General features: G+C 33.6%; 1 long non-coding RNA gene and 1 pseudogene across 1 annotated transcript in view; both read left to right on the top strand.

Moving 5' to 3' along the window:
- The window catches only part of LOC148946492 (uncharacterized), a 265010-nt gene that overhangs the window by 89175 nt on the left and 152290 nt on the right, over positions 1–23545 (top strand). The window lies entirely within an intron of this gene.
- On the top strand, positions 21871–22675 carry LOC148946493 (uncharacterized; annotated as a pseudogene).

A 23545-nucleotide genomic window follows, 5' to 3' on the forward strand; every position in this document is an offset into this window, starting at 1 on the left:
CCTCAAAATTATAATAAAGAACGACCTCTTGCCTACACTAAATTTTATAGGCCACTTAACTATAGTAAAGGCTAGAACAGTTATTATATTTAAGGTCAATATATTAAAATTTTCCACTAAAAGACGGTCATTGGAATAAAAACCCAATACATACATTTGATTTAGTTAGCTACTTGATTGTTTGGGGCTAGTCTCTTACTATTTCAAAGAAGAAAAAGCTGTTGGCTTTTTCCTGTTTGTAATCAATTAGAAAGAGTTCTACCTTTATAATGAGTTACGTAGTTACATTAAAGGACGATCATTTGAATAACAAACCAGTGCATACATTAGACTTTGTCCGGGTTGCAGCGGTAGCTAGCAATCCGGGTTGAAGCGGTAGCTAACAACCTAGTAAGAGACGATCACGTCCAATGTTAAGAAATATAAAAACCCATAGCTCCTAACAAAGGAGTCAGATCATCAAAAAAAAAGTACACCATTAGAACCGCCTTGTCCGAAACCCCTGTATAGGAAACTTTCTGTCCCTTGGCTTGAACAGCAAGGGAAATATATTGGCTTGAAAATCAAGAAAAGCTACTACAACATTCTGCCTAAACGGGATATTTTTTTTTACAGTAAAGAACGAACTTCCAGCCCATAGTAACTAAAATAAGATTATAATTTCATCATGTCAAAGATTGATCAATGATGTCATATTCTTAGGTTGTAGCCAGGTCATCTCTTACTCTTCCAATTAAGAAAAAGCCATAGGCTTTTTCCTGTTTGTTATATTAAGCATTGATTCCGGGTTTGAACGGTAGCTAGCAGCTTAGTAAGACGATCGTATCCAATACTAAGAAATAAAATCCGGGTGGCAGCGGTAGCTAGCAACCAAGTAAGAGACGATCATGTCCAATGTTTAAAAATATAAATCCGGGTTACAGCGGTAGCTAACAACCTAGTAAGAGATGATCACGTCCAATGTTAATCTGGGTTGCAGTGGTAGCTAGCAACCTAGTAAGAGACGATCACTTCCAATGTTAAGAAATATAAAAACCCCTAGTTCCTAACAATGGAGTCATATCAAAACAAAAAGTACACCATTAGAACCGCCTTGTCCAAAACCCCTGAATAGTAAACTTTCTGTCCCTTGGCTTGAACAGCAAGGGAAATATATTGGCTTGAAAATCAAGAAAAGTGGCAGCTACTACAACAATCTGCCTAAACGGGATAGTTTTTTTGCTTTGTTTCCAGAGATAGCTTGGCACTGGAACATCGTAGATAGTTATTCAATGGCTCATTTTAAAAGAAATTAATTGGGTTAAAAATATATAGTAACTAAAATAAATTATTTCTAAAAGAGAATAAATTTTTCCACCAAAAACTGCATTTTTGATGTCTTTTCACACTGCAGTCTTTCAAACATAATAAATACCAGCGGTAAGATTTGAACCCACGCCTCCAAAGAAACTGGTGGCTAACACCAGTGCCTTGGACCACTCGGCCAAGCTGCCTCTCATAAATAAATATATATGTGAATTTGGGTTGCAGCAGTAGCTAGCAACCTAGTAAGAGACAATCAGTCCAATGCTAAGAAATATAAAAACCCAAAACTCCTAAAAATAGAGTTTGATCAAAACAAAACTACATTATTAGAACTACCTTGTTTGAAACCCTACTAGATAAATAATGAATGTCATCATATCCGGGTTGCAGCGGTAGCTAGCAACCTAGTAAGAGACGATCACCTCCAATGTCAAGAAATATAAAACCCCCCAACTCCTAAAAAAAGAGTCAGATCAAAACAAAAAGTACACCATTAGAACCGCCTTGTCCGAATCCTCTATAAAGGAAACTTACCTCCCTTTGGCTTGAATAACAAAGAAAATATATTGGCTTGAAAATCAAGAAAATTGACTTTTACCACGTTATTCTCCACAAACGGGATATTTTTTTCTTTCCGCTTTTTCTTTCTGCTCAGCTAGCTGGGCACTGGAAAATCATAGAGAGCTGTATAATAGCTCATTTTAAAGGAAATTGCAACATCTAGTCACTTTTGTATTTAAAAATAAAATACTTTTTAAAGTAGAATCAATTTTGTCAAAAAAATTGCATTTTTGATGTATTTTCATACTGCAGTCTTTTCAAAGATATTTGAATTTTGAAGCAATAAAACAGTCCATGTAATGAACTCTATAGTAATAATAGCTACTTGTCTCAATAGTAACCGAAACTCCTGGAACCAAAATTTTCTTTTTTGGCTTAATCGCTAAAATTATTATGTAAACTGCAAAAATATTTATGATGCCTAATCAGTAATAGTAATTTTTTAATTTAAACAACAAAAATACATGAAAATTCTAAAATTAGTTTTGCTTTTTGTCTCCTGGAAGAAATTTTTTTTTCATCTCAGTTCAAATTTATTATTGTATCCTGTAACCCGTAAAGTACATATCTCCATATTATTGTCTCATAATTGCAATTATTTTAGTTTTCAGTCCAGAATCACTAAACTTATTATTTAAACTGCAAAAATATTTATGGTGTCTAACCAATAATACTAATTTTGTAATTCAAACAAGATAAATACCTGAAAATTTTAAAATTAGTTTTGTTTTATGCTAGGTTTTAGATACTCGACACGGGATTTTGTGTGCTTAATATTATCCGGGTTGCAGCGGTAGCTAGCAACCTAGTAAGAGACGATCACGTCCAATGTTAAGAAATATAAAAACCCATAGTTCCTAAAAAAGGAGTCAGATCAAAACAAAAAGTACACCATTAGAACCGCCTTGTCCGAAACCCCTGTATAGGAAACTTTCTGTCCCTTGGCTTGAACAGAAAGGGAAATATATTGGCTTGAAAATCAAGAAAAGTGGCAGCTACTACAACATTCTTCCTAAACGGGATATTTTTTTATTTTTTTTTCTTTGTTTCCAGAGATAGCTTGGCACTGGAACATCGTAGAGGGTTGTTCAATAGCTCATTTTAAAGGAAATTAATTGGGTTAAAAACCTTTTGTAACTAAAATAAATTATTTCTAAAAGAGAATAAATTTTTCCACCAAAAACTGCATTTTCGATGTCTTTTCACACTGCAGTCTTTCAAACATAATCGTATACCAGCGGTAAGATTTGAACCCACGCCTCCGAAGAGACTGGTGGTTAACACCAGTGCCTTGGACCACTCGGCCAGGTTGCCTCTCATAAATAATATATATGTGAATCCGGGTTGCAGCAGTAGCTAGCAATCTAGTAAGAGACGATCAGTCCAATGCTAAGAAATATAACAAAACTCCTAAAAATAGAGTCAGATCAAAACAAAAGTGCATCATTAGAATTACCTTGTCTGAAATCCTACTAGATAAATATTGAATGTCGTCATAGTTTTATATTAGAGCTATGACGTGAATAGACAAACACGAAATTATATTGTTGTTTCTGAAGACGTCATGAAATAATATCATTGCGCTATGACGTCAATAAAATCATTACCTTGTGACGTCATAATTACTATATAAGAAGCTTCAGAACTGTAAAAGTTCACATTCATAATTACATAATGGTTTCAATCAAGCAAGCTGCACGGATATTGAAAAAACAGTACTACACAAACAACAGAGATAGTATCTTGAAAAGAAAAAAACAAAGGTATTCAACCGACCAGGCATATCGAGAAGTAATCAAACAAAACAGCAAGATGTGTTATCACAATGATGAAGATTATAGACATGCAAAAATTGAGACAGCCAAACAAAAGATCAAGGAACGGTATGATAATGATGAATATTACAGAGAAGCAAGAATTGAGCAGGCTAGACAAAAGATCAAGGAGCGTTATCATAATTATAGTAAAGAACGACCTCTACCCAATTTTAACTGAAAAAATCTATTCACAAGATATTTCCGGGTTGCAGCGGTAGCTAGCAACCTAGTAAGAGACGATCACGTCTAATGTTAAGAAATATAAAAACCCATAACTCCTAAAAAAAAGTCAGATCAAAACAAATAGTAAACCATTAGAACCGCCATGCCTAAAACCCCTGTAGAGGAAACTTTTTGTCATTTGGCCTGATTACATTAAGAGACGATCATTGGAATAACAAACCAATACATACGTTGGACTTAGTTAGCTACTTGATTGTTTGAGGTTCGTCTCTTACTATTTCAAAGAAGAAAAAGCCGTAGGCTTTTTCCTGTTTGTAATGATATAGTTACACTAAAATACAATCATTGGAATAACAAACCATTGTATACATTGAAGTTAGTTCGCTATTTCCGGGTTGCAGCGGTAGCTAGCAACCTAGTAAGAGACGATAACGTCCAATGTTAAGAAATATAAAAACCCATAACTCCTAAAAATAGAGTCAAATCAAAAAAAAGTACACCATTAGACTACATTAAAAGACGATCATTGGAACAACAAACCATTGTATACATTTAAATTTGTTAGCTACTTGATCATTTGAGGTACGTGTCTTACTATTTCGAAGGAGAAAAAGCCTTAGCATTTTTCCTGTTTGTACTCAGGTTTCTACTAAAGGTTGAAATAAAGGATTAATATTGTAAATGATAATTTTGTAATTATCATCGATATCATGGGTTATTGATAGCTGAATATCCGGGTTGCAGCGGTAGCTAGCATCCGGGTTGCATTGGTAGTTAGCAACCTAGTAAGAGACGACCAGGCCAAATAGTAAATTTACATAAAATGACGACCTTTAGTCCATAGTAACTGGAATCCGGGTTGTAATAGTAGCTTGAAACCTATCAGGGTTGCGGTGGTAGCTAGCAATCTAGTAAGAGACGATCACGCCCCAATGTAAAAAATGAAATAGTTACATTAAAAGACGATCATTGGAATAAAAAATTATTGCACACATTTGACTTAGTTAGCTACTTGATCGTTTCAGGTTCGTTTCGGGAAAACTTAACTTCTGAAACACAAGAAGATGGCAAAAATGCAGGCTGATCTTCGTAAATTGAGAAACATTTTAACCAGGATCATAAAAAGCATTCATATTTACAGATTAAAATTCTCTTTGAAAAAGCGGATGCTGTTGAAAAGTCAGCTAGAAAAGCTCTGGCAAAACTTCATAGTAATATCCAAAAGAAATGTTGTCAGTTTAATGAAGAGACTTGCTATTTCAAAGAAGAAAAAGCCGTAGGCTTTTTCCTGTTTGTAATCCGGGTTGCAGCGGTAGCTAGCAAGTTAGTAAGAGACAATCACGTCCAATATTAAGAAATATAAAAACCCATAACTCCTAAGAAATCCAATCGAATGAGCCTTTACTGTAGTTTATACGACAACACTGTATACACAAAACCTCAAATGCCCCCAGGGCATAACTTACAACCCTTGTCCTGAGGGCTTTGGGGGGGTGTCATTCTCAAAGACCTAATTTCCAGATCTTAAAACTACTCTGAATAATATAGCTATATCTAGATTTTGATTGGATGTGTTTGGGTGAAAGTTGCGCGTGAAAGGGGGCTAGTTGCCCTCTAATTACTTTCGACTATTATTAAGGGAACTAGCTCTTTGAATTTTCAATCGAATGAGCCTTTTTTGAAGTTTCTACGACATCACCTTCTACAAAAACCGTATATGCCCCCAGGGCATGACTTACAGCCCTTGCCCTGAAGGCTGTGGGGGAGTTTCCTCCTCAAAAACATAATTTCTATCTATAAATCAACTACGCTGAACAAAATTGCTATCCAAAATTTTGATTGGATGCGTTTGGGGAAATGGTGGGCGTGAAAGGGGTATTAGTTGCCTTTCAATCACTTTCAACTATTAAAAAGGGAACAAGCCACAACTTCTTCGATACGAAGTGCCCTGCTCTAAAGGAACAAAATAATAAATAATACATTGTGCCAACATCGTTGTTATATGGCCCCTGGGCATAACTTACAACCTTTGCCCTGAGGGTTGTTGGGAAGTGTCCTCCTAAAAAACATATTTTCTATCTGGAAATCAACTACGCTGAACAAAATGGCTATCTCAAAATTTTGATTTTTAAATAAAGGATTGATCTAGTTTCCTATCCGGGTTGCAGTGGCAGCTAGCAACCTAGTAAGATACGATCACGTCCAATGTTAAGAAATATAAAAATCCATAACTCCTAAGAAAATAGTCAGATCAAAACAAAAGGTACACCATTAAAACCGCCTTGTCTGAAACCTTGTTCGAACTTTCTGTCCCTTGGCTTCAACAGCGTGGCAAATATATTGGCTTGAAAATCAATAAAAGTGGCAGCTATTACAGCATTCTGCCTAAACGGCATCTTTATTTTCTATCTTTTCCACAGATAGCTTGGCACTGGAACATCGTAGAGAGTTGTTCAATGGCTCCTTTTAAAATAAAATAATTGGGTAAAAAACCTTTTGTATTAAAACAAATTATTTTTAAAACAGAATATATTTTTTTCATTAAAAACTGCATTTTTGGTGTCTTTTCATGCTGCAGTCTTTTCAAAGATATTTTATTTTTGAAGCAATAAACAGTTCGTGGTAAAGTTATGTTAAAACTTTATATTTCGTAGATAGCATGGCACTGGAGCATTGTAGAGAGTTGTTCAATGGCTCATTTTAAAGAAAATTAATGGGGTTAAAAACCTTTTCTTAATTAAAACAGTTTTTTTAAATAGAATTTTTTTACGAAAAACTGTATATTTCACGTTAAAGATTGATCAATGAAATCATGATCCTATAGCCGGGTTGCAGCGGTAGCTAGCAACCTAGTAAGAGACGATCACGTCCAATGTTAAGAAATATAAAAACCCATTACTCCTAAAAAAGGAGTAATCATCTCCAATCGAAACAAAAAGAACACCATTAGAAATGCCTTGTTTGAAACCCCTTAAAAGTAAATTTTCTGTCTCTTGGCTTGAACGATCATCATCATCATCATCATATTCATCACCATCATCATCACGAGTAAGAGACGATCACGTCCAATGTTAAGAAATATAAAAACCCCTAACTCCTAAAAAAAGAGTCATATCAAAACAAAAAGTACACCATTAGAACCGCCTTGTCCGAAACCTATATAAAGGAAACTTACCGCCCTTTGTCTTGAATAACAAAGAAAGTATAATGGCTTGAAAATCAAGAAAATTGACTTCAAACACGCTATTCTCTACAAACAGGATATTTTTTTCTTTGTTTCCTCTTTTCCACAGATAGCTTAGCACTGGAACATCGTAGAGAGTTGTTCAATAGCTTATTTTAAAGGAAATCTATAGATCTAGTGCTATTTGTGCTTAATTTTTTTTAAATTAATAATTTTTTACGAAAAACATAATTTTTTATATACAATATTGATCAATGACGTCATAGTCGTTTGATGTAGTTAGTATTACATCAAGGCTCAATCATCGAATTTAAGCTGAAACTAAGTTAAGGACAATTATGCCTCCATATATTCACAGTGATGTATAAGATTTCCCATTACATCTGTAAACTGTTCCACAGTTGCCGGTCCATACCTTGGAAGTTTTTCACTAAACATGCAATATTTCTTTTGGATATTACTATGAAGTCTAGCGAAAGCATCTCTAGCTGACTTTTCAACAAAATCTATTCTTTCAGAGATAATTTTAATCCTTAATTTTGAATATTTTTCGTAATCCCGGTAAAACATTCGTAAAATTTTTCTCAATTTACAAAGATCAGCCTTTGCGTTCTTTGCAGCTTGTGTAAACTGCAAAAATATCCATGATATCCGAGCAATAGTTTGAATATTTCAATACAAGCTATAAAAACACCTTAAAAAGTTAAAATTAGTTTTATTTTTGGTTAGGTTCTAACTACCCGATGTGGGATTGACTATGTGTTTTCAGACAAAAAATTCCATTTTTTATATATTTTATTTTTCAGTTTAGAATCGCTAAAGTTATTATGTAAACTGCAAAAATATTTATGATATCTGAGCAATAATTTTAATCTTTTCATTCAAACTAACAAAATACCTGAAAACTTAAAAATTAGTTTTATTTTTTGTTAGGTTATGGATACTCGATACGAGTTATAAGAAGTGTTAATTAGATGAAAATATTACTTCTTGTTTTGTAATAAGATGCCTTCTAAGCGAGTTATACGTAATTTAAAAAAATAGTACTATACAATAAACAGAGACAACATCTTGAAAAGGGAAAAGCAAAGGTATTCAACTGACAAGGTGTATCGAGATGCAAAAATTGATAGTGAAGAACAGCGTTATTATAATGATGTAGTTTATAGACATGCGAAAATTGAGACAGTCAAACAAAAGAATAAGGAACGGTATGATAATGATGAAGATTACAGAGAAACAACAATTGAGACAGCCAAACAAAAGAGCAAGGAATGGTATGATAACGATAAAGATTACCGAAACAAACATAAGAAAAAAGTTGCTACCAGAATAATTGGTAGATACTTGGGTGACAAAAGCTATAATGAAATATAATAAAGAACGACCTCTTGCCTATACTAAATTTTATGCGCCACTTAATTATAGTATAGGTTAGTAATTCAACAGATAGCTTGGCACTGGAATATCGTAGAGAGTTGTTCAATGGCTCATTTTAAAGAAAATTAATGGGGTTAAAATTTATAATATCCGGGTTGCAGCGGTATCTAGCAACCTAGTAAGAGACGATCACGTCCAATGTTAATCCGGGTTGCAGCGGTAGCTAGCAACCTAGTAAGAGACGTTACATTAAAGAACGAACTTTCATCCATAGTAATTGAAGTATTATAAGAAATCATTATGTAGATAATGCATTTTCCTTAATGATTAATATTAGACATAAATTAAAATCTTGTTTGGGGTAAAAGAGCAGTGATTAGATTTTAAACCATAATTACTTTCGGAAAAATTAGGGCCCGACCGGATTCGACCCGGTGACCTATCGATCTGCAGTCGATGGCTCTACCTCTGAGCTACGAACCCTTTTTGTTAAGAGAGAATTAAAGATGTTTACATGAATATTAGACATAAATCAAATTACAGTATAGAACAAACTTCCAGCCCATAGTAACTAAAATAAGATTAAAATTAATGTTAAAGATTGATAAATGACATTTTTTTGTGAGGAGGAATTAGCAACAATACTAAAAGGATTAAAGAATAATAAGGCTCCAGGTGCTGATAGGGTGGTAAATGAGTTTCTTAAATATGGTGGCTCTGAGGTTTGAAATAAGTTACTGAAGATTATAATAAAGAACGACATTTTGCCTATACTAAATTTTATACGCCACTTAATTATAGTATAGGTTAGTGATTCCCTAGATAGCTTGGCAATGGAACATCGAAGAGAGTTGTTATAATAAAAAGCGAACTCTTGCCTATAATAGATTAGATACTCAACTTAATTATAATTAATAATATTTATAATAAAGAACGATTATACCCTTCTCCCAAGTAACAAGTGGGCATGCTTACCATTCGATCCGGGTTGCAGCGGTAGCTAGCAACCTAGTAAGAGACGACCACGTCCAATGTTAAGAAATATAAAAACCCATAGTCCCTAAAAAAGGAGTCAGATCAAAACAAAAATTACACCATTAGAACCACCTTGTCCGAAACCCCTGCATAGGAAACTTTCTGTCATTTGCTTGAACAGCAAGGGAAATATATTGGCTTGAAAATCAAGAAAAGTGGCAGCTACTACAACATTCTGCCTAAACGGGATATTTTTTTCTTTCTTTCTTGTTATCCAGAGATAGCTTTGCACTGGAACATCGTAGAAAGTTGTTCAATGGTTATAATAAAGATCGAACTCTTCCCTATACTAACTTGTATAGGCAACTTCACTATAGTAAAGATTACAGTATTTATATTATGACATTGCAAAAGGTATGAGAAAAAATTGCAAAACTCTGTAAACTGCAAAAATATTTAGAATGTTTTCACAGTAAAGACCGATCTCTAGTCCGTAGTAACTGAAGATCCGGGTCGCACCGTATTATAATAGAAAAAGGAACTCTAACTTATATTAAATGGATTACATAAAGGATATACAAGTTTAATCGGATATAACAGAAACCTAATCCAGGTTGCAGTTGTATCCAGGTTGCAGCGGTAGCTAGTTACATTAAAAGACGATCATTGGAATAGCAAACCATAGCATACATTGGAATTTGTTAGCTACTTGATTGTTTGAGGTTCGTCTCTTACTATTTCAAAGAAGAAAAAGCCGTAGGCTTTTTCCTGTTTGTTATTATCATTACCAATAATCTGTTGAGGAAACTTAGACCACCTTAGTGGCTTGAAAAAGAGAAAAAATAATTTCTGAGAAAAACTTTCAAACAGTACGTGGTAACAAACTGTTTCAAACATAATAATAAGGATCCTGGAAGCGAACTTGTTGAGGATCCGGGTTGCAGCGGTAGTTACAAACACCTAGCCCATGAAACTAGTAAAGAACAAACCATTACAGTAAAGAACATTTCATGTTAAATATTGATCAATATCAATATGGGGAAGATTACAATAAGGACCAAAGTCTATCTAATAGTAACTGAAGCAACATAACATTAAAAAATGATGATTGGAATAAAAAACCATTGCATACATTGGACTTAGTTAGTATATTAAAAGACGATCATTGGAATACCAAACCATTGCATACATTGGACTTAGTTAGGTACTTGATTGTTTGAGGTTCGTCTCTTACTACTTCAAAGAAGAAAAAGCCTTTAAGAAAAAGTACGCCCCATCAGATGTAATTAGGCACTCAAAAGTACCTAACCTTGTTTTACAAACATAAATAGGGATAATCATTGATGCCATAATCATAGTTTGTAGCCAGGTCGTCTCTTACTATTCCAAAGAAGAAAAAGCCGTAGGCTTTTTCCTGTTTGTAATCATATAGTAAAGAATGATAAGATGCCTATGGTTTAATAAACGGTTATATAAAGTTACATTAAAAGACGATCACTTATTACATAAAGGCTCGATCATCGAATTTAAGCTGAAAATAAGTAAAAGACAATTATGCCTCCATATATTCACAGTGATGTATAAGATTTCCCATTACATCTGTAAACTGTTCCACAGTTGCCGGTCCATACCTTGGAAACTTTTCACTAAACATGCAACATTTCTTTTGGATATTACTATGAAGTTTTGCGAAAGCATCTCTAGCTGACTTTTCAACAATTTACATTAAGGAACGAAGTGTAGCCCATAGTAACTGACGTAATAAAATGAATCATTATATTCATTATTATTTTAATTATATTCCTTAAGAAATCATCATAATCCGGGTTGCAGCGGTAGCTAGCAACCTAGTAAGAGACAATCACGTCCAATGTTAAGAAATGTAAAACCCATAGTTCCTAAAAAAGGAGTCAAATCAAAACAAAAAGTACACCCTGAGAACCGCCTTGTCCAAAAACCCTGTATAGGAAACTTTTTGTCATTTGGCTTGAACAGCAAGGGAAATATATTGGCTTGAAAATCAAGAAAAGTGGCACCTACTACAACATTCTGCCTAAACGGGATATTTTTTTCTTTTCTTGTTATTCAGAGATAGCTTTGCACTGGAACATCGTAGAAAGTTGTTCAATGGCTCATTTTAAAGGAAATTAATTGGGTTAAAAACGTTTTATAACTAAAACAAATTAAAACAGGATAAATTTTTCCACTAAAAACTGTATTTTTGATGTCTTTCCATACTGTTGTCTTTTCAAAGACATTTTATTTTTGTTTTTGAAGCAATCAAACAGTTCGTGGTAAGGTTGTATTTTAAACTTTATATTCCATAGATAGCTTATCACTGGAACATCGTAGAGATTTGTTCAATGGATCATTTTAAATTATGATAAAGAACGAATATTTTACCGATTATCTACTAATAACCATATATGACGTAATAAGTGACATGACGTAATATATAAAACCTATTGTGTACTAATAACCATATATGACTTAATTAGCGACGTGACGTAAAAATTGAAAAAATTAATTTTTATTTTATTTTCGTTTTTAGTTCAGAATCGCTAAAGTTATAAACTGCAAAAATATTTATGGTGTCTGAACAATAGTTTTAATCTTTTCTTGATTTTCAAGCCAATATATTTCCCTTGCTGTTCAAGCCAAATGACAGAAAGTTTCCTATACAGGGGTTTCGGCTCCGAAACCCCTAAACGGGATATTTTTTCCTTTCTTGCTATCCAGAGATAGCTTTGCACTGGAACATCGTAGAAAGTTGTTCAATGGCTCATTTTAAAGGAAATTAATTGGGTTAAAAACCTTTTGTAACTAAAACCAATTAAAACAGGATAAATTTTTCCACTAAAAACTGTATTTTTGATGTCTTTCTATACTGCTGTCTTTTCAAAGACATTTTATTTTTGTTTTTTAAGCAATCAAACAGTTCGTGGTAAGGTTGTATTTTAAACTTTATATTCCATAGATAGCTTAGCACTGGAACATCGTAGAGAGTTGTTCAATGGATCATTTTAAATTATAATAAAGAACGAATATTTTACCGATTATCTACCAATAACAATATATGACGTAATAAGTGACATGACGTAATATCTAAAACCTATTGTGTACTAATAACCATATATGACTTAATTAGCGACGTGACGTAAAAATTGAAAAAAATTAATTTTTATTTTATTTTAGTTTTTAGTTCAGAATCGCTAAAGTTATAAACTGCAAAAATATTTATGGTGTCTGAACAATAGTTTTAATCTTTTAATTTAGACTAGAAAAATACCTGAAAATTAAAAAATTAGTTTAATTTTTTGTTAGGTTCTTGATACTTGATACGTGACATAAAAACATTCAATTAATGGTTACATAATGGTTTCAATCAAGCAAGCTATACGCAAGTTAAAAAAACAGTAATACCGAAAAAACAGAGATAGTATCTTGAAAAGAAACCAGCGGTAATCCGGGTTGCAGCGGTAGCTAGCAATCCGGGTTGCAGCGGTAGCTAGCAACCTAGTAAGAGACGATCACGTCCAATGTTAAGAAATATAAAAGCCCATAGTTCCTAACAAAAGAGTCAGATCAAAACAAAAAGTACACCATTAGAACCGCCTTGTCCGAAACCCCTATGTAGTAAACTTTCTGTCCCTTGGCTTGAACAGCAAAGGAAATATATTGGCTTGAAAATCAAGAAAAGTGGCAGCTACTACAACATTCTGCCTAAACAGGATATTTTTTTTTCTTTGTTTCCAGAGATAGCTTGGTATCTTTAAAGATCGAAGTTCTTCTTCAAAAGCCAAGTAGTTTTTTAAACACCCTGGTATATTTAACGATTTAGCGCTGACACTTAGCTTACCCTGGCAATCATAATCAATGATCCAATACCGGCAAATTGATTTCAGTGTATTAGTCTGTTTGAAAGCATGGTTGCAGAGTAAAGAAAACAACTTCATGGTCACTGCTTCTTCTGGAGTAAATTTTCTTATAAGATCTTCTAGCAATAGTAAATATTCATCGTTTTTTTCACTGGGATGATATATTGCTTTGTTTAGCAGAAGAAATTCAGCTACGGCAAACTTTCTCTGTGACAGAGCTAACATTAAGGCTGTCTTATCATCTAAATCTAAACAATTAATTTTTGCACCACAGGAAACTAGTAAACAACAAGCATCTAGATTGCCTTCTACAGCAGCAATTTGTAGAGGTGTTCTCTGCGAACATTCAATAGTCCTTTTTCAAGTATGACGTAGATAATTTCGGAGACAATACTGCCTTTCCATGACGATAAATAAAAGTTCAAATTGGGATAAAATCCTTTTAATAGACAGTGATGATAGAAATTCACAAAAATACCAGATATTTCGGTCACATACATTAAAAGACGATCATTGGAATAAGAAATTATTGCATACATTGGACTTAGTTAGCTACTTGATCATTTGAGGTTCGTCTCTTACTATTTCAAAGAAGAAAAAGCCGTAGGCTTTTTCCTGTTTGTAATATCCGGGTTGCAGCGGTAGCTAGCAACCTAGTAAGAGACGATCACGTCAAATGTTAAGAAATATAAAAACCCATAGTTACAATAATTACAATAAAGAGCGTGTATGGGCGTGAGGAGTGGTTATATCATCATAGTAGTAGCTATAGCTGCAATCTAGTAAAAGTCCAATTGCCAAAGCCAAAAGCGGTGGCGTAATCTTGTGAAAGTTCAGGGTTACAGCGGTAGCTAGCAACCTAGTAAGAGACGTTCACATCCCGTAGTAAAAACAAAATAGCCCATAACTCCTAAAACTACAGTCAGATCAAAAAAGAAGTCCAAAATTAGAATTGCTTTTTCCAACACCCTTATTTAGGAAAATAACAGCCCTTGGCTTGAATAACAAGGAAAATATATTGGTTTGAAAATCAAGAAAGTGGCTGTAACCACGATATTCGGCATCTAGAGCATCTTCTTTTCTGTTATTTTTTTACCCAGATAGCTGGGCACTGGAAAATCATAAAGAGCTGTTTAATAGCTCATCTTAAAAGAAATTGCTACTTTTAGTACCTTTTGTAATTAAAAAACAAAAGTTTTTAAAATAGCATAATAAAGATCGAACTCTTCCCTATACTAACTTGCATACGCAACTTCACTATAGTTAAGATTACAGTATTTATATTATACATCATTATAGATTATAAAAGGTTCAAATGTTCGAAGATTATAGAGTTAAAAATTTTCCCACACCGGGAATCGAACCCGAGCCTGTTAAGTGAAAGTTAACTATCCTAGCCACTAGACCATATGGAACCATAGAGAAGCATGATTTAAGAGCCATATGCATATTATTATTTCACCATACCTACAATAAAGAACGAACTGTAGTCCATAGTAACTGAATCAGGGTTGCAGCGGTAGCTAGCAACCTAGTAAGAGTACAATAAAGAACGAACTGTAGTCCATAGTAACTGAAGTATTTTAAGGAATCGTTATATAGACGGTAAATTTTCCTTAAGAAATCATCAGAGGTAAAAAATATCTCTTACCGGGAATCGAACTCGGGTCAACTAGGTGACCCGATTGCCCATGGTAAATGAAAAATTTTACTTTAAAGAACGAACTGTAGTCCGTTATAACTGAAGTGCTATAAGGAATAAAATCCGGGTTGCAGCGGTAGCTAGCAACCTAGTAAGAGACGATCACGTCCAATGTTAAGAAATATAAAAACCCATAGTTCTTAAAAGAAGAGTCAGATCAAAACAAAAAGTACACCATTAGAACCGCCTTGTCCGAAACCCCTGCATAGTAAAATTTCTGTCCCTTGGCTTGAACAGCAAGGGAAATATATTGGCTTGAAAATCAAGAAAAGTGGCAGCTACTACAACATTCTGCCTAAACGGAATATTTTTTTCTTTTTTTCTTCTTTTTTTTCTTTTTTTGTATCCAGAGATAGCTTGGCACTGAAACATCGTAGAGGGTTGTTCAATAGCTCATTTTAAAGGAAATTAATTGGGTTAAAAATCTATAGTAACTAAAATAAATTATTTCTAAAAGAGAATAAATTTTTCCACCATTATAATAAAGATCGAACTCTTCCCTATACTAACTTGCATACGCAACTTCACTATAGTTAAGATTACATTATTTATATTATGCATCATTATAAATTATAAAAGGTTCAAATGTTCGAAGATTATTACAGTAAAGAACGATCTCTCTCCCATAGTAACTGATATGTTACATTAAAAGACGATCATTGGAATAAAAAGTTATTGCATGCATTGGACTTAGTTAGCTACTTGATCGTTTGAGGTTCGTCTCTTGCTATTTCAAAGAAGAAAAAGCCGTAGGCTTTTTCCTGTTTGTAATATTTTCCTGTTTGTTATCAGGGTTACAGCGATATCCAGGTCACAGCGGTAGCTAGCAACCTAGTAAGAGACGATCACGTCCAATGTTAAGAAAGTCCAATGTTAAGAAATAAAAAAAAAACATAGCTCCTAAAAAAGGAGTCAGATCAAAACAAAAAGTACACCATTAGAACCGCCTTGTCCGAAATCTCTGTATAGGAAACTTTCTGTTTACAATAAATAATCCGGGTTGCAGCGGTAGCTAGCAACCTAGTAAGAGACGATCACGTCCAATGTTAAGAAATATAAAAACCCATAGCTCCTAAAAAAGAAGTCAGATCAAAACAAAAAGTACACCATTAGAACCGCCTTGTCCGAAACCCCTGTATAGGAAACTTTCTGTCTCTTGGCTTGAACAGCAAGGGAAATATATTGGCTTGAAAATCAAGAAAATTGACTTTAACCACGTTATTCTCCCCAAACGGGATATTTTTTTCTTTTTTTTTTCTCTTTTGTATCCATAGATAGCTTGGCACTGGAACATCGTAGAGGGTTGTTCAATAGCTCATTTTAAAGGAAATTAATTGGGTTAAAAATCTATAGTAACTAAAATAAATTATTTCTAAAAGATAATAAATTTTTCCAATAAAAACTGTATTTTTAATGCAGTGACGTCATAATTACTATATAAGAAACGTCAAAACTGTAAATGGTCTCATTCATGAATACATAATTATAATAAAGATCGAACTCTTCCCTATACTAACTTGCATACGCAACTTCACTATAGTTTTATAATAAAGAACGACCTCTTGCCTATACTAAATTTTATAGGCCACTTAACTATAGTATAGGCTAGTACAGTTATTATATTTAATGTTAATATATTAATCCGGGTTGCAGCGGTAGCTAGCAACCTAGTAAGAGACGATCACGTCCAATGTTAAGAAATATGAAAACCCATAGTTCCTAAAAAAGGAGTCAGATCAAATTCAAAAGTATTACAGTAAAGAACGATCTCTCTCCCATAGTAACTGATATGTTACATTAAAAGACGATCATTGGAATAAAAAGTTATTGCATGCATTGGACTTAGTTAGCTACTTGATCGTTTGAGGTTCGTCTCTTACTATTTCAAAGAAGAAAAAGCCGTAGGCTTTTTCCTGTTTGTAATATCCGGGTTGCAGCGGTAGCTAGCAACCTAGTAAGAGACGATCACGTCCAATGTTAAGAAATATAAAAACCCATAGTTCTTAAAAAAAGAGTCAGATCAAAACAAAAAGTACACCATTAGAACCGCCTTGTCCGAAACCCCTGCATAGTAAAATTTCTGTCCCTTGGCTTGAACAGCAAGGGAAATATATTGGCTTGAAAATCAAGAAAAGTGGCAGCTACTACAACATTCTGCCTAAACGGGATATTTTTTTTCTTTTTTTTTCTTTTTTTGTATCCAGAGATAGTTTGGCACTGGAACATCGTAGAGGGTTGTTCAATAGCTCATTTTAAAGGAAATTAATTGGGTTAAAAATCTATAGTAACTAAAATAAATTATTTCTAAAAGAGAATAAATTTTTCCACCAAAAACTGCATTTTGATGTCTTTTCACACTGCAGTCTTTCAAACATAATCGTATACCAGCGGTATAATAATAAAGATCGAACTCTTCCCTATACTAACTTGCATAGGCAACTTCACTATAGTTAAGATTACAGTATTTATATTATACATCATTATAAATTATAAAAGGTTCAAATGTTCGAAGATTATAGAGTTAAAAATTTTCCCACACCGGGAATCGAACCCTGGCCTGTTAAGTGAAAGTTAATCCGGGTTGCAGCGGTAGCTAGCAACCTAGTAAGAGACGATCACGTCCAATGTTAAGAAATGTAAAAACCCATAGTTCTTAAAAAAAAGTCAGATCAAAACAAAAAGTACACCATTAGAACCGCCTTGTCCGAAACCCCTGCATAGTAAAATTTCTGTCCCTTGGCTTGAACAGCAAGGGAAATATATTGGCTTGAAAATCAAGAAAAGTGGCAGCTACTACAACATTCTGCCTAAACGGGATATTTTTTTCTTTTTTTCTTTTTTTTTTCTTTTTTTGTATCCAGAGATTGCTTGGCACTGGAACATCGTAGAGGGTTGTTCAATAGCTCATTTTAAAGGAAATTAATTGGGTTAAAAATCTATAGTAACTAAAATAAATTATTTCTAAAAGAGAATAAATTTTTCCACCAAAAACTGCATTTTGATGTCTTTTCACACTGCAGTCTTTCAAACATAATCGTATACCAGCGGTATAATAATAAAGATCGAACTCTTCCCTATACTAACTTGCATAGGCAACTTCACTATAGTTAAGATTACAGTATTTATATTATACATCATTATAAATTATAAAAGGTTCAAATGTTCGAAGATTATAGAGTTAAAAATTTTCCCACACCGGGAATCGAACCCTGGCCTGTTAAGTGAAAGTTAATCCGGGTTGCAGCGGTAGCTAGCAACCTAGTAAGAGACGATCACGTCCAATGTTAAGAAATATAAAAACCCATAGTTCTTAAAAAAAGAGTCAGATCAAAACAAAAAGTACACCATTAGAACCGCCTTGTCCGAAACCCCTGCATAGTAAAATTTCTGTCCCTTGGCTTGAACAGCAAGGGAAATATATTGGCTTGAAAATCAAGAAAAGTGGCAGCTACTACAACATTCTGCCTAAACGGAATATTTTTTTTATAATAAAGACCGAACTCTTCCCTATACTAACTTGCATAGGCAACTTCACTATAGTTAAGATTACAGTATTTAAATTATACATCATTATAAATTATAAAAGGTTCAAATGTTCGAAGATTATAGAGTTAAAAATTTTTATAATAAAGATCGAACTCTTCCCTATACTAACTTGCATAGGCAACTTTATAGTGAAGATTACAGTATTTATATTTCCGGGTTGCAGCGGTAGCTAGCAACCTAGTAAGAGACGATCACGTCCAATGTTAAGAAATATAAAAACCCATAGTTCCTAAAAAAGGAGTCAGATCAAAACAAAAAGTACACTGTTAGAACTGCCTTGTCCGAAACCCCTGTATAGGAAACTTTCTGTCCCTTGGCTTGAACAGCAAGGGAAATATATTGGCTTTAAAATCAAGAAAATTGACTTTAACCACGTTATTCTCCCCAAACGGGATATTTTTTTCTCTTTCCGGGTTGCAGCGGTAGCTAGCAACCTAGTAAGAGACGATCAGGTCCAATGTTAAGAAATATAAAAACCCCTAACTCCTAAAAACAGAGTCAGATCAAAACAAAAAGTACACCATTAGAACCGCCTTGTCCGAAACCCCTATAAAGGAAACTTACCGCCCTGCGGCTTGAATAACAAAGAAAATATATTGGCTTGATAATCAAGAAAATTGACTTTAACCACGTTATTCTACACAAACGGGATATTTTTTTCTTTCTTTTCCACAGATAGCTTGGCACTGGAACATCGTAGAGAGTTGTTCAATGGCTCATTTTAAAGGAAATCTCTAGATCTAGCGCTATGTGTACTTAATTTTTTTTTTAAATTTACAGTAAAGAACGAACTTCAGCCCATACTAAATAAAATAAGAATACAATTTATGACTCAAACAGGTAATTTGTTTGCTTTGGTCTAAAATACTGTCAGCGGTGGGGTTCGAACCCATACCTCCGAAATGACGGGTAGCTAACACCAGCGCCTTAAATCACTCGGCCACGCTGCCTCACATAACTATGTGAATATCTTATCATAAAGAACAAACTCTAGCCAATAGTAACTTAAACACTTTATATAAGGATTTTATAGTAAAGAATGAACTCAAGTCCAAAGGAACTGAACCCTGTGGTTCATTCATATAATCCTCAGTATTTTAGCTAGGGGGTAACTAAACGAGTTCCTTATTAAAATTTAAAATTTAAAAGACAGTGCTTTAATTTCAATACTTTAAAAGTTCTACCCAACGGGGAATCGAACCCCGTTATTTCACCTGACAATTGTGTATGCTTACATTGTACCATCAGAGACTTGTAAGCAAGTTATATATAAAACATGATAATAAATTCGTTAATAAACTAAAAAATGTACTATTACTGCAAATATTGGCACATATTGGGCTTAGTTTGAAGCCTCATTCTCTGAAGATCATCTCTTACTATTCCAAATAAGAAAAATCCATAGGCTTTTTCCTGTTTGTAACTACATTAAAAGACAATCATTTGAAGAACATACCAATGCATATATTGGACTTAGTTAGCTGCTCAATTTCTTGAAAAAAAAAAATCTTATTTGTCAACAAAAACTAGAATAATTCCTGAAAATTTTAAATAAAATAATTTTGTTTATCTGCAAAGTGCAAAAATATTTATGGTGTCTGATCGATAATTTTCATTTTTTATTTAAAACCAGAAATAAACCTGAAAACTTTAAAATTCGTTTGGTTTCCCTTTTGTTTCAATTGACTCAACACGTTACATAAAGGATCGATATAGTTCATTATATATCTTGATTATGTAAGTTTTATCTTTATCAGGGTTATATAGGTAGTTAAAATTTTAATACAGAGGATCGGCACAGTTCATTATATCTATCAAACGGCTCGTGGTAATAAACTGTATAGTAAGAGCGACCCGTCTCGCTAGTAACCGAAACCCTAAGGAACGGAATTTTGATACCGATACATACATTAAAAGAAATGGATTTTTACATTTTAAGCGGATGTTTTAGAGACAAAGCTTATGCATCTACATCAATTTTCTTGCGACACATGGGTTTGAACCTGCCAACCTTCGATCGAAAGGTGCAGCTTAAGCCACAACATTATCGCATGGTATTATTGACAATAATTCTTAAATGAGTTTATTGATTTACTTTAATTAGTAATAATTTATCAAACAGTTCATGGTAACGAACTGTATACCATGGGTTTTCATAAAGGATTACATAAAGGACTGATATAGCATAAATGGTGTTTGTCGAAACGATTTTTTTTATATTTACATAAAATATTTTAATCTGAATTGTAGCAGTAGCTAGCAACCTAGTAAGAGACGATGATGTACAATGTGAAGAAATATAATAACCCATAACTCCTAAAATACAAAACCCCTGTATAGGAAACTTTCTGTCATTTGGCTTTAACAGTAAGGGAAATATATTGGATTGAAAATCAAGAAAAGTGGCAGCTACTGCAGCATTCTGCCCAAACGGCATCTTTTTTTCTCTTTTTTTCAAATAGTTCATGGTAACGAACTGTATAGTAAGAGCAACCCGTCTCAATAGTAACCGAAACTGTAAAAAACGGAGTTTTGATACCAATAGATGCATCAAAAGAATTGGGTTTTATGTTGATTTTAAATATGTAAGTTTCATCCAGTTTAGTTATACCCATCAAAAGTTACGAGCCAGAAAAAATTTGTCCCATTTTTGAAAAAAGGGAAAAACCCCTAAAAGTCATAGAATCTTAATGAAAATCACACCGTCAGGTTCAGCGTATCAGAGATCCTTACTGCAGAGGTTTCAAGCTTCTTTCTGCAAAAACGTGGAATTTTATATTTTTTGTCAGAAGAAAGATCATGGATAGGTATTTATTGTCCCTTTCTTTTAATAAAGAACAAATATTCTATCGATTGTCTACTAATAACCATTTATGACGTATTAAGTGACATGACGTAATATCTAACACCAATTATGTACTATTAACCATATATGACGTAACGAGTGACGTAACGTAAAAACTGAGAAAAATATTTTTTTTTAGATTTCAGTTCAGAATTGCTAAAGTTATAAACTGCAAAAATATTTATGGTATCTGAGCAATATTTTTAATCTTTTAATTTAAAACTAGAAAAACTCCTGAAAATTCTAAACTAATTTGATTTTTTGTTGGGTTTTTGTTACTTGATACGAGAACTAAACATCCTTTATCTAAGGTGAGGTTTCAATTTAATATGACTATATCATTATTGAACGCTCTACGAAAATTCTCCGATTTAAGTAATAAAAAATTAAAAGGAAAGAAAGAAATAAATAAAGAAAGAAAAGAAAAGAAAGTCTTCAAACATAAAGAAACACAACCACAAGACAAAGAGAATAAGACAAATTCGGTTTCAGAAATGAGTCGAATTTCTGGCCTTACACAAATTTGACCAATTTCAGTATGGAAGAAAGCCCTGTGATTACTATTAAATGTGATAATGGTGACATTGAAGTCGAGAAATCACTTTTAACAGCTGTTAGTGATGTCTTCAAGGCTATGCTAGAAACGGACATGCTTGAAAAACGAACCAATCTTGTGCTGGCCCATGATTTGAACTTTGAAACTATGAAAAGTATTATGGATTACTATAAAGAAGGTTTCAAAACAGGTTTCTGGAACAAGGCTTCTTTTTCGAAACACTAAACAGAGATGCATTTACATACATTGTAGAAAAGTACAACTTTCTTGCTATTAAAGAGGAAATTGCTCAATATTTGCTCAAAAGTTATCGTGTGAAGCAAGATTTAACAATTCTTGAAAGTGTTTTTTTCACTTATGGAAACCAAATTGAAAAAATGTTTGTTATACGAGAGATGACTCTCATGATTGCGGAAGGAAAAGACGTTCCCCAATTTGTTACCAATTTTAATGCTCATGATTTTTTAGAATTAGCTAAATGTTGCTGTGCTGCGTTGAAAAACAGTCAATTTTCTAGATATCAATGTTTTTTAAAGACACTTTACAGTTGGCTATCCAAAGACTCTGAAAAAAGATCAGTTGCGGCTTTGGAAATTGTAGGAATGATAGATATGACAACGTTTAAAGTACATGAGGTTGAATCCGTTCTACAAAGTCTCACTATTTCTCCAAAGTTCCAGGGGCTTAAGCTACTATGTCTCGAATTCTTTCTACCTTTAATAAACAGGCTTTATCATCCATGAAATATGGATGCGATATATTTAAAATATAAAATAAAGTTCCTTCTTTCTAAAGATAATTCCGACTTCCTCAAATTAAGTTTAAATCTAGTCGCAAAAGAAAGAAAAATCCTTAATCAGCAAAGAGAAAAATTGCAGTTAGCCTCAGACAAAGAGCGGCGCTATTCAGATTTGGATTTCGCTAAGATAGTGGGCTATAAAAAAGATGCTACACACAATATTTCTAAGGAAGTTAAAATTATAAGAGCCGTGTGAACGTTTGAATCATCAGAAATAATTAAGACAGATTATTGGACAGAGGGTTTGGCCTGCCTGAGGACTTAGGCCAATCGTGGGGTAGCTCCCACGACACATGATCAGGATTTAGAATGTATAGTGAAGAAAAGTGTTTTTTGTTATCATTGTTGTTATCTCAGTCATCGTTGTTGTCATTTGAAGTGACCAACTGCTGTTCACCTAAATATGTAAGTCTCAATAAATCTATTGCTTTTTACCTGTGTTGATTTCATTTTATATGTCTGTATCTAGTCTAACGACAGGTAATTAGTTCGCCTATCTGCAAGGTACGTTCCTAGGGAATCTGATCTCCAGATAGCTCGTGGAAAAGAGTTTACATATATATGGATACACATTTTATTTTCTCTCAATAATTGAGGGTGGCGCGGTCATAAATTTACTTCACTCCCCATTTCTGTGGCGCAGGCCTTGATGGCACAATCTTTAGCGCTATAAGCGGCGCTATCGGAGAACTTATAAGGTGTAAGTTCGCAGCTTTCAAGTCAAACAGTTCGTGGTAACGAACTGTAAGTAAGGAGCGACCCGGCTCAATGGTAACCGAAACTCTAGAAAACGGGTTTTTGATATCAATAGATA

Source organism: Artemia sp. Qi Xiang Cuo, chromosome 12, assembly GCF_049724085.1.
Source record: "Artemia sp. Qi Xiang Cuo chromosome 12, ASM4972408v1, whole genome shotgun sequence".
Taxonomy (NCBI): domain Eukaryota; kingdom Metazoa; phylum Arthropoda; class Branchiopoda; order Anostraca; family Artemiidae; genus Artemia; species Artemia sp. Qi Xiang Cuo.